The sequence below is a fragment of the Pelophylax lessonae genome (assembly GCF_965119305.1).
Source record: "Pelophylax lessonae genome assembly, chromosome: 11".
In the NCBI taxonomy this organism is placed as follows: Eukaryota; Metazoa; Chordata; class Amphibia; order Anura; family Ranidae; genus Pelophylax; species Pelophylax lessonae.
Genome location: NC_138778.1, coordinates 5,734,090 through 5,752,822, shown reverse-complemented (window position 1 = coordinate 5,752,822; position 18,733 = coordinate 5,734,090).

Sequence of the window (18,733 nt, the reverse complement as noted above, 5' to 3'; positions counted from 1 at the left end):
AGCTGGCTTCAGTGTTTTTAGGAGAAGCATCTATTGATGTTCTGCGTCTTCTGTCCAGATCGATGCTATCCTCAGTAACAGCAAAGAGGGCCTTGTGGCTTCGCCCGTGGATTGCAGATCCAGCTTCTAAACAGGCATGGTGTAAGATCCCTTTTGAGGGTACTTCCCTTTTTGGAAACAAACTAGACAGCGCCATTGCCAAGGCTACTGGCGGAAAGTCAGGTTTCCTCCCGCAAGACAGACGACTATTTGGTCAGAAGAAGCCTCAACCTAGGAGGCAATACACGGAGAGATCAAGAGATGCACGCTCTTACAAGCCTAATAGAGATTTCCGAAGAAACTGGAGAGGTGGTCAATCCTCTACTCGGAGGTCATCAAAAAATCCAGCGCCTGCTGGACAAGATTCCACTAAATCTTTTTGAGATTGGGCCCGTCCAGGCATGTCAGGTGGGGGCACGTCTTCTCCATTTTCAGCATGTCTGGGCGGCCTCAATCACGGACTTTTGGACCGTCAGGACGGTCTCTACAGGCCACAAATGGTCATTTCTGGCAGATCCAGTTCCAAGATTCATCTCAACTCATTTACCCTGTCTAGAAGAGAGAAGAGAAGTCTTGCTCGCCTATGTAGACGCTTTGGTGGCTCAAGGAGCGGTAGCTCCGGTTCCGGAACAAGAAAAATTTCAAGGGGTTTACTCACCCCTCTTCTTAGTCCAGAAGAAGAACGGGGCCTGGAGACCTGTTATAGATCTCACATACCTGAACAAGTTCATAAAGAACGAAAAATTCAAGATGGAAACACTCTCAACTATTCAAAGGGCAGTGCTGCCGGGAGATTGGCTCGCCTCAATAGATTTAAAGGATGCGTATTTTCATGTACCTGTGGCAACCGACTTCCACAAATATCTTCGCTTCTGTGTTCGGAATCAGCATCTGCAATTCATTTGCCTACCCTTCGGCCTGTCTACCTCACCCAGAGTATTCACCAAAGTTCTTCTAGCAGTGGTAGCCTTCATAAGATTGAAAGGTATACGTCTACATCATTACTTAGACGATCTTCTGCTTCTGTCTCAAGAAAAGGATCAGTTATTGGCACACAGAGATCAGGTCATATCGACCCTCAAAGAGTTTGGCTGGCTGCTAAACCTACAAAAGAGTCAGCTGGAGCCCACTCAGCGCCTAGTCTATCTTGGGGCGCAATTTGACACCGTCGAGAATTCAATCTCTCTCCCATTAGAGAAGATACCGGTAGTGAGGGAGAGAATCCTTCCGGCTCTTTCCTCTCCTCGGCTGAAAGCCTCTCAGTGCCTCAAAATCATTGGCACCATGGTGTCCACGGCTCCAATGGTCAAATGGGCTCTCTGGCATATGAGGCCCTTCCAAAAAGGGTTCCTACAACAATGGAACACAGAAGAGAAAGATCAGTACATTCATATCTCCTCCAGCATGAGATACAGTCTTCTTTGGTGGCTGCAACGCAGGAATCTGCTCAACTGTCATTCTCTGGTTCCAGTCTCATGGACTATAATCACAACAGACGCCAGCAACTCAGGTTGGGGGGCTCATTGTCTGACAGAGATGACACAGGGGAGATGGTCTTTTCAGAGACACACTCCAGTCTCCAATATACTGGAACTCCGAGCAGCCTACCAGGGTCTTCGATCTTTCCAACACCTGCTAGAGGGGAAATCTGTAATGATTCGGATGGACAACACCACGGCAGTGTCTTATGTGAAGAGACAAGGTGGGACACGGAGTCTCTCTCTGCTACGAGAATTAGACCCGATCATGTCCTGGGCCCAGACTCACCTAGTAAACATCTCGGCAGTTTACATCCCAGGTTCACAGAATGTTCAAGCGGATTTTCTGTCCAGGGTCCAGTTGAACCACAACGAATGGTCGCTCCATGTGGAGTCGTTCAAATGGATTCTGTCGTTGGGAGTATCTCCCGAAGTCGATCTGTTCGCCTCCCCTTGCAACCACAAGTTGGAGAAGTATGTCACGAGAGGCAAGTGTCCTCAAACTTACGGGACAGATGCACTAACCGACAGGTGGGAGTTCAGCAGGGCTTACGCCTTTCCTCCAGTACCCATCATTCTCAAATTCCTGCAAAGACTTCAAGCGGAAGATGTGGAGATAGTGATGGTGGCGCCTTTCTGGCCGAACAGGCCATGGTTTCCGCTACTCCTACAACTGAGTTACCGGGACCCGGTCCCTCTTCCCCTCAGACCAGACTTGCTTCTTCAGGGAACATCAGTGCACCCCTGTCCTGCAATTCTCCGGTTGACGGTCTGGTTCTTGAGAGGGAAAGGTTGGAATCGCTCGGCTGCCCATCTACAGCCATTTCCACCTTGATGAATGCTAGACGACCAAGTACTAATAAAGTATACTGTAGAATCTGGGCAAGATTCATGGAGTCTGCATATCCTGAAGGTATGTCTTCCTCAGTCCCTGGGATTCAAGAAATACTAAGTTTTCTTCAGGCTGGTCTGGATATGCCCCTTTCAGTGGCAACTCTTAGAGTTCAAGTTTCGGCCTTATCGGCCTTCTCCGGGGTCATGTGGGCCCAACACCCACTAATTCAACAATTTTTCAAAGGAGCAATCAGGCTCAATCCTCAGAGAAGACCTAGGTTCCCGAAATGGGATCTACCTCTTGTCCTAAATGCCCTCTCCAAATCGGGCATAGATTCCTCTTCTTCTATCAAGGACCTGACCATCCGAACTGTCTTCCTGGTAGCCATTACTTCGGCTAAAAGGGTCTCTGAATTAAGTTCTCTCGGATGTAAAGAACCATTCTTGACTTTTTTTCCGGATCGGGTAGTACTGATACCCAGGCTGAATTCAAATCCGAAAGTCACCTCAGTGTTTCACCAGAATCAGGAGATTGTCCTGCCTACTTTCCGTTCATCTAATGAGTCCAATCCTCATCCGTTGGATGTAGGAGAATCCTTAAAAGCCTATCTTCAAGCAACTGCACCATTCAGGCAGTCTGACAACCTCTTTGTCCTGTTCTGGGGAAAGAACAGAGGTAAACCTGCTTCATCTAGGACTATCGCTTCATGGATAGTGGCAGCTATCCAACAGGCCTATAGAGCTGAGGGGCTGGCTCCTCCGGAGGCGGTGACGGCGCACTCTACAAGGAGTATCTCTACTTCCTGGGCGGCTTCGCGGCACGTGGCTCCAGATGTGATTTGCAGAGCGGCTTCGTGGTCATCAGTCAATACTTTTATGACCCACTATTGTGTAGAGCCTGCTTCTCTGTCCTCAGTTAATTTTGGTTTGACTGTTTTGTCTGCAAATAGCATGAATTAAAATTTTCTTTGCTATAGCATTCCCACCCGTGTGGAGTGAGCTAGTTATTTCCCACACGTAGGCTGCCATGGAGACAGACAGGAAAACGGAAAATTCCTATCATACTTACCGTAATTTTCCTTTCCTGATAGTCTCCATGGCAGCCGGAGTACCCACCCTCTCGTCTTGGATTCGGCTAAGATATGGAACACCTGCTGTACCTGAGAGCTGAAATTTATGGGAGGGGGGTCCTATACCCTTGGAGTGGAGGCGGGGTTAACCCACACGTAGGCTGCCATGGAGACTATCAGGAAAGGAAAATTACGGTAAGTATGATAGGAATTTTCCGTTTTTTTTTTGTTAGAGGAGTTCACCAGGAAACACTGCCACCTGCTGGAAACAAAAGGATTTAAAAAAAAAAAAAATCGAAATCCTATACCCACTTTTGGACAGGAAGGGTTTACCCCCTTAACCACTTAAGCCCCGGAGGATTTGGCTGCTCAAAGACCAGGGCCTATTTTGCGATTCGGCACTGCGTGACTTTAACGGACAATTGCACGGTTGTGCGACACTGTACCCAAATTAAATTGATGTCCTTTTTTTTCCCCACAAACAGAGCTTTCTTTTGGTGGTATTTGATCACTTGTGCGATTTTTATTTTTTGCGCTATAAACAAAAAAAGAGCGTAAATTTTGAAAAAATAATAATATTTTTCACATTTTTTTATATGAAATTCCCCCCTAAAAAAATGTAAAAATCAAACTTTTTTAACATTTTAGGCCAATTTGTTTTCTGCTACATATTTTTGGTAAAATAAAATTGCAATAAGCATATTTTGATTGGTTTGCGCAAAAGTTATTGCGTTTACTATCTAAGGGAAAGATTTTGTGTCATTTTTATTGTTTTTTTTTTTTTTAACTAGTAATGCCGGCGATCTGCGTTTTTTTTTTTTTTGCGGGACTGCGACATTGCGGTGGACAGATCAAACCCCTGACTGACATTTTTGACACTTTTGGGGCTACCAGTGAGATTACTACAGTAATCAGTGCTATACATATGCACTGTTACTGTAAAAATGACACCGGCAGGGAAGAGGTTAACTTTATTAGTGATCAAGGGGTTAAGTGTGTCCCTAGGGGCGTGATTCTAACTGTAAAGGGTTGTGGCTTGTGATGTGACAACAGAGACATACGATCCTACATAGCAGGATCGTATGATCTCTTGTATCTTACACCAGGGAGAATGACAGGCGGCTTTGTTTACATCAGCCGCCTGCCTTTCTCCCTCTCCAGCGGGAGATCGCGAGTGACCGGCGGACATTGGAGCCACCGGTCACTAGCGCGGGGATGTGCGGGGGCGAGAGCGCACACCTGCAGCTAGGGGGCGAGCGCGCGCTGCCGGTGGCGCACTCCAGCCCCCACTCGACAGCGGGGACTCTGATGCACGGGTCAGGTGGCTCTGATTGCCGTCTGACACCCGCGATCGCTCTTGAAATACTCTGCTCTGCTGGAGGACTCTGCTCCTTCCTCTATAATTCTCCTCTCCTGAAATACTCTGCACTGCTGGAGGACTCTGCACCTTCCTCTATAACTCTCCTCTCCTGAAATACTCTGCTCTGCTGGAGGACTCTGCTCCTTCCTCTATAACTCTCCACTCCTGAAATACTCTGCACTGCTGGGGGACTCTGCTCCTTCCTCTATAACTCTTCTCTCCTGAAATACTCTGCTCTGCTGGAGGACTCTGCTCCTTCCTCTATAACTCTCCTCTCCTGAAATACTCTGCTCTGCTGGAGGACTCTGCTCCTTCGTCTATAACTCTCCTCTCTTGAAATACTCTGCACTGCTGGAGGACTCTACTCCTTCCTCTTTAACTCTCCTCTCCTGAAATACTCTGCTCTGCTGGATGACTCTGCTCCTTCCTCTATAACACTCCTCTCCTGAAATACTCTGCTTTGCTGGAGGACTCTGCTCCTTCCTCTATAACTCTCTTCTCCTGAAATACTCTGCTCTGCTGGAGGACTCTGCTCCTTCCTCTATAACTCTCCTCTCCTGAAATACTCTGCACTGCTGGAGGACTCTGCTCCTTTCTCTATAACTCTCCTCTCCTGAAATACTCTGCACTGCTGGAGGACTCTGCTCCTTTCTCTATAACTCTCCTCTCCTGAAATACTCTGCTCTGCTGGAGGACTCTGCTCCTTCCTCTATAACTCTCCTCTCCTGAAATACTCTGCTCTGCTGGAGGACTCTGCTCCTTCCTCTATAACTCTCCTTTCCTGAAATACTCTGCTCTGCTGGAGGACTCTGCTCCTTCCTCTATAACTCTCCTCTCCTGAAATACTCTGCTCTGCTGGAGGACTCTGCTCCTTCCTCTATAACTCTCCTCTCCTGAAATACTCTGCTCTGCTGGAGGACTTTGCTCCTTCGTCTATAACTCTCCTCTCTTGAAATACTCTGCACTGCTGGAGGACTTTGCTCCTTCGTCTATAACTCTCCTCTCTTGAAATACTCTGCACTGCTGGAGGACTCTACTCCTTCCTCTATAACTCTCCTCTCCTGAAATACTCTGCACTGCTGGAGGACTCTGCTCCTTCCTCTATAACTCTCCTCTCCTGAAATACTCTGCACTGCTGGAGGACTCTGCTCCTTTCTCTATAACTCTCCTCTCCTGAAATACTCTGCTCTGCTGGAGGACTCTGCTCCTTCCTCTATAACTCTCCTCTCCTGAAATACTCTGCTCTGCTGGAGGACTCTGCTCCTTCCTCTATAACTCTCCTCTCCAGAAATACTCTGCACTGCTGGAGGACTCTGCTCCTTCCTCTATAACTCTCCTCTCCTGAAATACTCTGCTCTGCTGGAGGACTCTGCTCCTTCCTCTATAACTCTCCTCTCCAGAAATACTCTGCACTGCTGGAGGACTCTGCTCCTTTCTCTATAACTCTCCTCTCCTGAAATACTCTGCTCTGCTGGAGGACTCTGCTCCTTCCTCTATAACTCTCCTCTCCTGAAATACTCTGCACTGCTGGAGGACTCTGCTCCTTCCTCTATATCTCTCCTCTCCTGAAATACTCTGCTCTGCTGGAGGACTCTGCTCCTTCCTCTATAACTCTCCTCTCCTGAAATACTCTGCTCTGCTGGAGGACTCTGCTCCTTCCTCTATAACTCTCTTCTCCTGAAATACTCTGCACTGCTGGAGGACTCTGCTCCTTCCTCTATAACTCTCCTCTCCTGAAATACTCTGCACTGCTGGAGGACTCTGCTCCTTCCTCTGGCTGCCTCCCCTCTCTGTCCTGCACTTGTACATAGACTCTCATGGAGAGACAGATAATTAGTTGCAATGATGTGTTTATCTTTCACACAGAGAGTGCGGTGTATCATTTTATATGCTGCAATGATACACATTAATGTTTACGCCATTAAAAAAAAAATGTATATTTTGCTGACTGATTAACTTCAAAAAGCTCTTTGTAGAGATTATCAGTGTCATTTAAGTTTACTGGGTTTCTTCAAAGAGCGAGGAGAATAAAGTCATTTCATCATTTGGACTTTGCAGCAAGGAGCCCGGCTCTGTTTATCTGCAAGAAGAAATGTTGCGGGGGCATTTTCTACGCCGCTTTATTAATATTGCGAGGTCTTCCATGTCAACAACTGCATAAGGGGATAAAGCAAATATGTTTTCCTGCTCGATAACTTCACAGATTCTTTCATTCAGTCCTGTGAAAGTGATATTCCAAATTATACATGAAGGCAAAAAAAAAAATCCATGGCAACCAACTTTAAAGGCGTTGCGGCTGTGCGCAAATTTTAATGAGACCCAATTTCAGCACAGGAGAACGGTGGGGCCTAAAGCTGAACTCTAGGCAGATTCAGAATATGTTCCTTTATGTTTAATAATACATCATTAATTTTTTTTTTTTTTATATGTAACCAGTATAAGTACCCCAATTTAATATGGTGTCAACCTATTGCAGCAAAGCTTAGACTGGGAGAGGGAGAAGCAGCACAGGGAGTCAGTCAGATTTGTGGCAGTGCAAGAAGTAGGCTTATAGGAGGAGAGACGGACGAGTGCTAGAGAGAAGAGCTCATCCGTCTGCTGCTTCTCTTTTCACTGTCCAATTTTTAAAAATAATACATATAAAGCAGGCGCTGTAATGTAGATATAATGGAAAATAACATAGAAATGTGCCAATAGTGTGAACACAACTATACACTATCGCTATATAACCACCAAAAATAATAAATGTGAAGCATTCACACTCCATATACAAAGAAGTCTTCTTAAGTGGAATAAATTAGTGCTCAATAAATGGTGTCACCCACACCGTGCCTTCTTATTTTCATACAAGTGCTCCTCCTTGTGATAAGACTCATAAATCTGCTCACCAGAAGCCACAGGGCCCAGGGACCGTACAGCCTTATCAGCAATCAGAACACCTGGATGGGTCTGCACCTCTCAATTCCCTCTCGGATGGCCGATGTTGATTATATGGAGGTAAAACAGAGACACCCATATTTCTTTTGGGGGGGATCAGGTACATTCTTGGATATCATATTCCTTAGACCGGGTGTCCGTTTATACATAAACGTAGGGCAACTGGGGAGTATGTCCTTAAGGGTATTGTCTTTCAAGAGAATAGGCCAATACTTTTTGATACATTTCTCCAGTTCCCAATACTGTAGATTAAAACCAGTAACAAATGCTACCTCATTCCTATTCTTTATACGTCTTGTGGGTTTAAAGCGGAGTTCCACCCAAAAGTGGAACTTCCGCTTTAGGTATTCTAACCCCCTGACATGCCACATTAGGCATGTCATTTTTTTGGGGGGGGAGCGGGTACCTAGTTTTGACAGGTACCCAGTCCCACTTCCGCTCGGAGCGCCGCGGCGCCCTGAACGGAAGTTCTCCTCTCCCCCTCCCTCCCTGCAATCTTCTGGGACATGTCAGAGGTCCCAGAAGATTGCCGGCCAATCAAGACGCGCAGCGCGACTCGCGCATGCACAGTGGGTACCCGGCTGTGAAGCCGCAAACTGTCACAGCCGGGTGCCCACTGCAGTGATGCCGGCGCCGAGGGAGAGGATCGAGGCTTCGGGCGGCCGCATCGCTGGACCGTTGGACAGGTGAGTGAAAAGGCTGGAACTCCACTTTAAGTAGCTCCGCTCTCTTTACAGAGAAAACTTTATTTCTGACCTCCACCAGATCTTTCTTTTTGTACCCTTTATCTTGGAATCTCTGAATTAATTTACCTGTTTGTGTAAGGAAATCTTGATTATCACTACAATGCCTCCTGATGCGTATAAATTGGCCTTTGGGGATTGCTTTAATCCCAACGGGGATGATGGCAACTACCCATGTTTTCTGTCTCTGTGAATGGAAGGGAGAGATACATTGTAAATTTCCCTGTCCTTGGAGAGAGAGAGAATTTTTTTTTTTTTTTTTTTTTTAGCAATAATAATAATAATAATAATTTAAAAGAATAAAAATAAATGATAGATCAAGGCTTGATCTAGGTCAGTGTCAGGGTTAGTGTTTGGGTCAAAGTCAGGGTCAAAGGTCATAATCAAAGGTCAGGGTCAGTATTTTATTGGACATGATTTTTTTTTAAAATTAGTTTCAGTGTCAGTGTGTTTTAGGTAGGATTAAAAAAAAAAAAAAAGCATAAGGCGCACTCTCAATTCCAGGTCACCTGATCGCTGTGATAGCCTCTGATCAGTCACTGTGAAGCCCGCCGCCATGTTTTCTCTCTCTCTCTGTGAATGGAGGAGAGAGATACATTGTATCTCTATCTCTTTCACCTTCAAGAGAGAAAAGAAGTGTGTGTAAAAAAAATAAAAATAATAATCGTAATAATAAAAAAAAAAAAATACCTTCATCTAGGTCAGTGCCAGGGTTAGTGTTAGGATCAAAGGTCAAAGTCAGTATTTTTTATTTATTTTTTGGACAGGATTTTTATTTTATTTTTTTATTTAAAGCAGAGTTCCGGCCTCAAAATCGACTTTGGGCCATCCGCTTGCTGAGTGTCACCTGTAAAAGAAATGGAAAGTCACGATTTTTTTTTTTGCTTACCTTGATATTGAAGAAAATATACTTACCTTTCTTCCTCTTCCTCCCTCTGCGGCCGCGCTCCGCGCCGTCACTTCCTGCTTGCATTGATTCCTGGGAGCTGAACGTCATCGCTCCCAGGAATCAATGCGCCTGCACCGGCCCCGCTTGTCAGTTCCGGTGCAGGCGCGTCATTCCCTGCTAAACACCTTCTGGGCATGACCAGAAGCTGTGCAGAGATGACGCTCCTGCCTCGGAAGTGACTAGCGGGGCCGGTGCAGTGCATTGTGGGACCGAGGAGGACACGAAAGAGGAGGCAGAAGAGGATCGCGCTGGCTTCAGCTGCCCACACCTGAGATGGCAGCGCTGGAGAAGACATTTTCAAGGTAAGTATTTCTTCTAAAAGGTAAGTGCGAACTGGGACAGTTCAAAGGCTATCCATTGTGGAATGCACTAGCCCCGACTGTCCCGGGGGGATTTTTAGTAAAAAATGATTTCCGAGGCCGGAACTCCGCTTTAAATTAGTGTCAGTGTATTTTAGGTATGATAGAAAAAAAAGAAAAATGTGCACTATTGATTCTGGGCTGTACTACGGGTACAAACAACAACTAACATACACATGTGTGGTATCACTGCAATCGTCAGGAGCAGGAGAATTTAAATTTGGTTGTTTTTTTGGTGGAAGGTTATGGTAGTAGCAAGAAATATACAGCTAAATTTTTAAAAAAATATATATTTTTTTACTATTTTGGACCAGATTTCCTTTGATAATAAAAAAATAAAAAAAAATCATCTTCACCAAAATCCTCATGTCGAGAGAGACTGCAGCCTTCCCTCCCTGACTTGGTCCATCTTGATCAAGTGGGTTTCATATCCACCAGAGAAGCCAGGGACAATACTACCAAGGCCCCCAATCTGATCCACCTAGCCAGATGTGCCAACAGACCTACAGTCTTCCTGAGCACTGACGCCGAAAGGGCATTTGACCGGGTCAACTGGGACTGCATGTTTTGAGGTGTTGAGACGTTCAGGGCTTGGTCCGCAGATGCTCGGCTTGATAGCCAGTGTTTATACGAACCCCAGGGTGGCGGTGAAAATAAACGGGGTGTTCTCGGAGCCATTCCAGATCTTTAATGGTACCAGACAGGGCTGCCCCCTCTCCCCCTTGCTCTTTGCCCTTTCGCTGGAACCCTTTCTGGCTAAAGGCTGACTGAACTCTGACATTTCCGGTGTCCAGGTAGTTACATAGTTACATAGTAGTTGAGGTTGAATAAAGACTATAGTCCATCCAGTTCAACCTGTGTAGGTGTGTGTGGACGCAATCATCTAACATACCCCTGAATGTTTTGATCCTTGAGATGTACGTCCAGGAGTCTTTTAAAAATAGCCATACTCCCCGCAGTTACTACCACTTGTGGTAGAGAATTCCACAATCTTGTAGCCCTTACTTTAAAAAACCCCCTGCGCAGCCTAAGGTTAAATCTCTTCTCCTCTATTCCGGATGATCCTGCCTTCTTTTTATTACACTGCTCCAATATCCCGCCTGCACAATACAAAAATTCAATCCTCCGCCATCTACTAAACGCTGCCAAGTCCTGCATCAGCCTTCGGTTGAAGGACACAGCTCCTCCCTCCGGTCTCATTATGGCTAAACAAGGTGAAATTGATTAACAATTTTGAGGATCTGGTACTATCTTTGCAGGGCAGGAGGAAACAAGACTTGGGATTGCTGGAACATGTTTGCTTTTCTCAGGACTTTTTTTCAGCGGGAACGCGGGGGAACGCATTTCCGGCACCTCCAGAACTGAATGTATGTAATGGCAAGGGGTGCTGGGGTGTGCTGGAGGGTCTATTGATGCTGGCTAATAGGGAATCTATTGCTGCAGAGAATGGGGGTCTATTGTTGCTGGGGAGGTCTTCTGTTGCTCATAGGGATTTATTGTTGAGGGAGGGGTCTTTGTTGCTGGCTGCTGGAGGGTCTATTGATGCTGGCTACTGGGGAATCAAGTGTTGCTGGAGGGGATCTATTTGTTGCTGGAGGGGATCTATTTGCTGCTGGAGGGGATCTAGTTGCGCAGAAGGTCTATTGTTGCTGGGAAAGTCTGTTGTTGCTGGTGGGGTATAATTTTGCAGGGAATCAATCATTGCTGGGAGGGATCTACTGTTGAGGGAGGGGACTAATGCTGCTGGAGAGTCTATTGATGCTGGATGTTGGAAGTCCATTGTTGCAGGGGTGGATCTATTGTCGTTGGGGTGTCCATTGTTTCTAGATCTATTATATTGCCTTTCTTGTTATCGTTAATTCTCTAAAAGGGGTGGTACTGGGAGCTGGGTAGGAGGTGAAACCAAGGAATGGTGCTCGGGGGTGGGTAGGGGACAGAGTTAAGGGGTGACTCAGAAGGGAGGAGTTCCTGCACCTACTCTCTGAGAAAAAAAGCCCTGGCTTTTTTGGATGAAGGACAGGCTCTGCTTGACGGTTCATCTGGCAGTTGAACCTGGGACCTGGTACCCCGCACGGGTTGTCTCACTTCTTCTTACTCCCCCTTTTCTTTTTCTGGTCTCTCACCCTCTTTTTCTCGCTCCCCCCCATCCCCCCCATTCCCATAGTATTCCTTCACCAAAAAAGGAACCATGACTACTACAACTCCTTTCCACACTCTGGATTGCATCCCTTTATTTTTATGTTATAACCGATGAGTGAGCTAAGATTTATAGTTGGTGACCTTAACTATATCTGCTCTGGTTAATGTTTTCATTATACTGTTCTCCTTTTATTCTGATTTTGTGTAATGTACCACATTACTCCTGGTTGTTATATTGCTGTTTTCAATGTATAACTGACTACTTTGGACCGTATCACTGCCCGGTTGAGTGTGAATTATGTGCCTTTTTGACATACTAAAGAATATGAAAGAAGAAAAAAAAAAAATCAGTAGATGTCCATTACCATTTACTACCAGAAGAAAGTCCAATTTTACCTAAGGGTCCTTTCACACGGCCGCTCCGTGTGTCCGCAAATCATCCTATTTTTTTGCGGATGATTTGCGGACTTTAATGTAAGTGAATGGCATTGCGGATGTCAGGGGAATACCATTCGCTGACATCCGATTTTCCTCCTTTCAGTTCTGTTCCGTTTTTTCGAATGGAACAGAACCCCATTTTTTCCTCCGTTCCAAAAACGGAAAGGAAGGAAAATCGGATGTCAGCTGTGTCATCCGCTGACATCCGCAGTGCCATATACTTACATTATGTCCGCATATCATCCGCAAACGGATGGGATGATATGCGGGCACACGGAGCGGATGACACAAATGTCATCCGCTCCGTGAAAAAAAAAAAAAAGTCCCGCAGCGGACTTAAGCAGCGGAGCGGCCGTGTGAAAGGACCCTAAACAAAAAGTGTGGTAAATCCACCTGGATACACAAAGTAGTTGTGATGATATGTACGGTTTTACTAACACCTGTCAAAGTTGCAAAATTTTGCTTAGGCATTAAGATTTGTTTTACCTTTAGGTGCGAAGGAGTTAGCGTCGGCACCTATTATTGTAACCTAAGCACACATGTCTTCTGATGTCAGGTGACATATCTCGATGTCACTAATTTAAATCCAAACTTTAAAGAAATACATTTAAATCTCCCAAATTGTTCATTTTCTCTTCTTTTTTCTTTTTTTTTTCTGCAAAGCTGCTGGACCGCAAATCACCATAGATTGGCTCTGTCAATAAGTTGCTTTAAATTGCTTTCAATGTGAAATTGAATCCAGGCAGAATGTCAAACGGAATTACAGCCGCTTGACACAGAGCCAGGAGAAAATTTGTCCTGTTCTTATTAACAATTGCTGTAAGATGATTAAAAATCAGACATTAATCCAGACGCATTCTTGTGTTCGAGCAAGGGACATGCATTCTACAACACAAGAGGGGAAATGGGGATGGTAGTGGTGGGGATGGGGGGGGGGTAAAGAGAACTTTACTTTTAAAAGGAATCTTCTTCATGTCCATTAGGTGTGCTTATAAAAGGGACCATCGGCAATCTCATCTGCAATCTCATCAAAACATGACGGGGCTTTTAACTCTTCCCAAATCCATCCAAAACTGAAAAAAAAAAATTGTTGGCTTTGAATATACACTGCTCAAAAAAATGAAAGGAACACTTTTTATTCAGAGTATAGCATCAAGCCAATTAAACTCCTGGGATATTGATCTGGTCAGTTATGTAGCAGAGGGGGTTGTTAATTAGTTTTAGCTGATTTGGTGTTAATTAAATTAACAATAAGGGCACTAGATGGGCAGCAATGAGGTGACCTCCAAAACAGGAATGCTTTTATAGGTGGAGGCAACTGAGTATCTTTTCCCTACTCATCTTTTCTGACTGTTTTTCACTAGTTTTGCATTTGGCTAGGGTCAGTGTCACTACTGGTAGCATGAAGTGATACCTGGACCCTATAGAGGTTGCACAGTCAGTCCAACTCCTCCAGGATAGCACATCAATACGTCCCATTGCCAGAAGGTTTGCTGTGTCTCCCAGCACAGTCTCAAGAACATGCAGGAGATTCTAGAAGACAGGCAGTTACTCTAGGAGAGCTGGGCAGGGCCATAGAAGGTTCTAACCCATCACTAGGACCGGTATCTGCTCCTTTGTGAAAGGAGGAACAGGATAAGCACTGCCAGAGCCCTACAAAATGACCTCCAACAGGTGACTGGTGTGAATGTCTCTGAGGTTAATCTCCAGCGGCATCACTTCCGATCACGTCACTTCCGGCAAGGTGGAACGCAAGGTGATACTGAAAGCAGGTTTACATGTGAGTTTAATGCCCTGTATTTGTATTATGCACTTTTACTTATTAAATACATCTGCGCAATGAAACTCCTATTTGTTTGAAATCCCCAAGCACTCATTCCATCGGGGGTGAACATTATATGACGGGGCTCAATACACCTACCCAACGGACCCAGGCCCAATAACCTGGTAGTCTAGGAGGCAATTTTTAGCCCTGTAGGTCCTGCGGGACTGAATAACTCTGGTAAGTGGCCAATACTTACCAAGGTGGAGCAGCACAATATACCCACATACCGGCAATTTTTTGAAGCACGAATCACTTTATGGGGGGATGAGGAGACCACAACCCCATTTTGTCTAAAGAGTTATGAACTTTCTATATTTCTATGAAGTCACAACATTTTGCACTATATTTATTGAACTTATCTAAATCATTTTTTTCTTCTTTGATGTGAATTAATCTAAACACGTACACACATCTATCCTGAGCACCTTGGAATTCATTGCATATTTGCACCTTTATACTGCACAGTGTTTACAAAATAATGACGTTTTAAAATATTACATTTGAAAGTTTTAATAAGATATTTGGATACTTTCATTTGTATACCTTACTCTATGCACTTTGAGAACCATTGCATATTTGCACATATTTATTGCACGTTGGAAGCACTTTTATAACACTGTAGTAATACAAGTTATAATTAATTTATTGTATGGTTCCAAATGTATATTTACTCAAGGGTAATAGCGCCTCACCATACATACCACTTAATTTAAGCACACACTTAAATTGACGGCAAAATTACCAGAATTTAATTTTAATTCTAGAATCAAAGGGTAGGCGCTGTATTTCAAAATCCAGAGAAACAGACTTCATGATGGTGGCCTGAGGGCCCGACATCCTCTAGTGGGCCCTGTGCTCACTGCCCGGCACCGTGGAGCTCGATTGGTATTTGCCATTAAACACCAGAATTAGCAGGTCCTCCACTGATGCCCCATGCTTTTCACAGATGAGAGCAGGTTCACCCTGAGCACATGCGACAGACGTGAAAGGGTCTGGAGAAGCCGTGGAGAACATTATGCTGCCTGTAACATCGTTCAGCATGACCGGTTTGGTGTTGGGTCAATGATGGTATGCACAGACCTCTACAGGATAGACAATGAAACCCTGACTGCTGTTATCTAGACTAGGACACTGAGGACCCCACACAGGGCCGGCGTTAGGGGGGGGCAAACTGGGCAAATGCCCAGGGCCCCGAATGTCCAGGGGCCCCGGGCCCCGTGTCCATAGGCGTGCGCAATCACCCTCGGCCTCCTTGCACGTTCCGCCATGGCCGCCGGACCGCCGCTGAGTCTCTTATGCGGCGCTGCGGCTGGCCTCAGCTTGGCGGCTCGGATGCTCAGCTACAGCCTTCAGACCGGCCGGCGCCGCCCACTGTGGTGGAGGTGGAGACAGGCGTGCGGTATGTGTAGTATGTGCGGTATGTGCGGTATGTGTGGAATGTGTGGAATGTGCGGTGGGGAGGAGGGACTTTGCTGTGCAGCGCGGGAGAGAACCAGCAGAAGAAGCCTGCGGCGCGGCGAGGAGGAGGAGGACAGGACAGACAGCAACAGCAGTTCAGCAAAGGAGGGGGAGAGGCCAGAGAGCCTGAACTTCAAGCCCTGAAGCGTGGTGATGGATGGTCTGTGGTGCTGCAGGAAAATCTTGCCTGGGGACAGGTGAAAAAAAGGTAAGAGGGAACCTGCCCTTGCCTGGCCTGCTGTAAGGGGAGGGGGGAGAATCTATATGGGGGACCTCACCCGGGCCTGCTGTAGGGGGATCTTTATGGGGGACCTCACCCGGGCCTGCTGTAAGGGGGACTATATGGGGGACCTCACCCGGGCCTGCTGTAGGGGGATCTTTATGGGGGACCTCACCCTGGCCTGCTGTAAGGGGGACTATATGGGGGACCTCACCCGGGCCTGCTGTAGGGGGATCTTTATGGGGGACCTCACCCTGGCCTGCTGTAAGGGGGACTATATGGGGGACCTCACCCTGGCCTGCTGTAAGGGGGACTATATGGGGGACCTCACCCTGGCCTGCTGTAAGGGGGACTATATGGGGGACCTCACCCTGGCCTGCTGTAAGGGGGACTATATGGGGGACCTCACCCTGGCCTGCGGGGGACCTCACCCTGGCCTGCTGTAAGGGGGACTATATGGGGGACCTCACCCTGGCCTGCTGTAAGGGGGACTATATGGGGGACCTCACCCTGGCCTGCTGTAAGGGGGACTATATGGGGGACCTCACCGACCCTGGCCTGCTGTAGGGGGGATCTATATGGGGGACCTCACCCTGGCCTGCTGTAAGGGGGACTATATGGGGGACCTCACCTCACCCGGGCCTGCTGTAGGGGGATCTATATGGGGGACCTCACCGACCCTGGCCTGCTGTAGGGGGGATCTATATGGGGGACCTCACCCTGGCCTACTGTAAGGGGGACTATATGGGGGACCTCACCGACCCTGGCCTGCTGTAGGGGGATCTATATGGGGGACCTCACCCTGGCCTGCTGTAAGGGGGACTATATGGGGGACCTCACCTCACCCTGGCCTGCTGTAAGGGGGATCTAAGACCCCATATAGATCCCCCTTACAGCAGGCCAGGGTGAGGTGAGGTCCCCAATATAGATCCCCCTTACAGCAGGCCAGGGTGAGGTCCTGCTGTAAGGGGGATCTATATGGGGGGACCTCACCCTGGCCTGCTGTAAGGGGGGATCTATATGGGGAACCTCACCCTGCCTGCTGTAAGGGGGATCTATATGGGGGGATCTCACCTCACCCTGCCTGCTGTAAGGGGGATCTATATGGGGAACCTCGCCCTGGCCTGCTGTAAGGGGGGATCTTTATGGGGGGGACCTCACCTCACCCTGGCCTGCTGTAAGAGGGGATCTATATGGGGGACCTGCCCTGGCCTGCTCTAAAGGGGGATCTATGGGGACCCTGCTCTAAAGGGGATCTATGCCATAGATCCCCCTTTAGAGCAGGGTCCCCATAGATCCCCTTTAGAGCAGACCAGGGTCCCCATAGATCCCCTTTAGAGCAGGGTCCCCATAGATTATATTTTAGTTTAAATTTATTTATAAAAGTGTGTATTTGTATGTGTGTGTGTGTGTGTGTATATATATATATATGCACATGTGTTTGAGCTTTTGGTTTGAGGTGCACACCCTAATGCCATAGGCTGCGCACGCCAGTGCCCGTGTCACTGTCAGCAGCGGGCTCCATTTTACAAAGGGGCCCCGTCACTGTCAGGAGCCGGCTTCATCTTCCAAAGGGCCCCCAGCCGCCCCCTGTCAGTGTCACGCTGCCTCTGCTCCGCTATGTGCCGGCGGGCGGATACAATGCGCTGCGCAGCGCTGTGCTGCCTGTGGCCGGGCCCAAATCCCCTCCCATCTTCCCCTCACCTCTGACCTTCTCCTCCGCTCTGGGCTCCGGCTCCCCCTCCCCTCTGCCTCTGGGAACGTCCGTCCCCCAGTCCCAGGCTCCAGCGTGGGGGCTGCTGGTAACTGACGTCACGTGTGCGCCATCACGTCTGTTGCCAGGCAGCAGAGACTGACGTCAGTGACATCGCCAGCCCCACCGGAGAGGAGCCGGGCAATTTAAATTAGTGGAGCCGCTGCCACAAGTCTGCACCGCATAAAAAAAATAAGGGTAAGGGGGGTGGGTGGCTAGAAAATAATATATAGTGCAGCAGCAGCTGCATAGGATGTATCAGGGGCCAGGCATGCTGGGCATTGCAGTCACTAACTGCAACTCCCAGCATGCCCTGATACAGCCTATGGCTCTGCAGCTGCCCCAAAACACAACCTGCAGCATGTTGCACTTTATAGTATTATATTATACTATATAGTGCAACATGCTGCAGTTTGTGTTTTGGGGCAGCTGCAGAGCCATAGGCTGTATCAGGGCATGCTGGGACTTGCAGTTACTAACTACAATGCCCAGCATGCCCTGATGCATTGATTTTGTTATATTTTATTTATTCTATTTAATGTTATTTAATTAAAGCATATTTTCATGTAGTTGTATGTTTTATTTGGCTAAATTGATTAAATGCGCCTATATTTTTGGTAGAATATAAAAAAATTTGGGGCCCCACTTTTAGGTTTGCCCAGGGCCACACTTTGTCTAAAACCGGCCCTGACCCCACAAGGAGTACACACTGGACCTCTATACCACTTAAAGCCCCTGGGAATCCATATCCAGCCATTCCAGATCTGTGACCCAACAACCCGGGCCAGTAACTGAACACTCCTGAGGCCCTCCATCCAGCACCAACATTGGGGCCGTCCCACTCCTACTCACTCTGGGGTGACACAGGACATCCACCCACCACTTTTCCTGGACGAACACCTTAGCAAAACTGTTACCTATTTACAACTACACCAAGGAAACTAGTCTCAAGTTGGAAACACACACCGTGCATTTGGAGCCTTCCTTAATACTCTCCGATAAAAGCATTGACACCCTCTACAAGACGCCATCGCGACCCTCCTATTTGGCATCCTTGTTGAAGCCCCTTGCGAGAGGGACACCATCTGGCAGGACCCCCTGGTGCATCGACAGCACTCCCCACAGCAGACT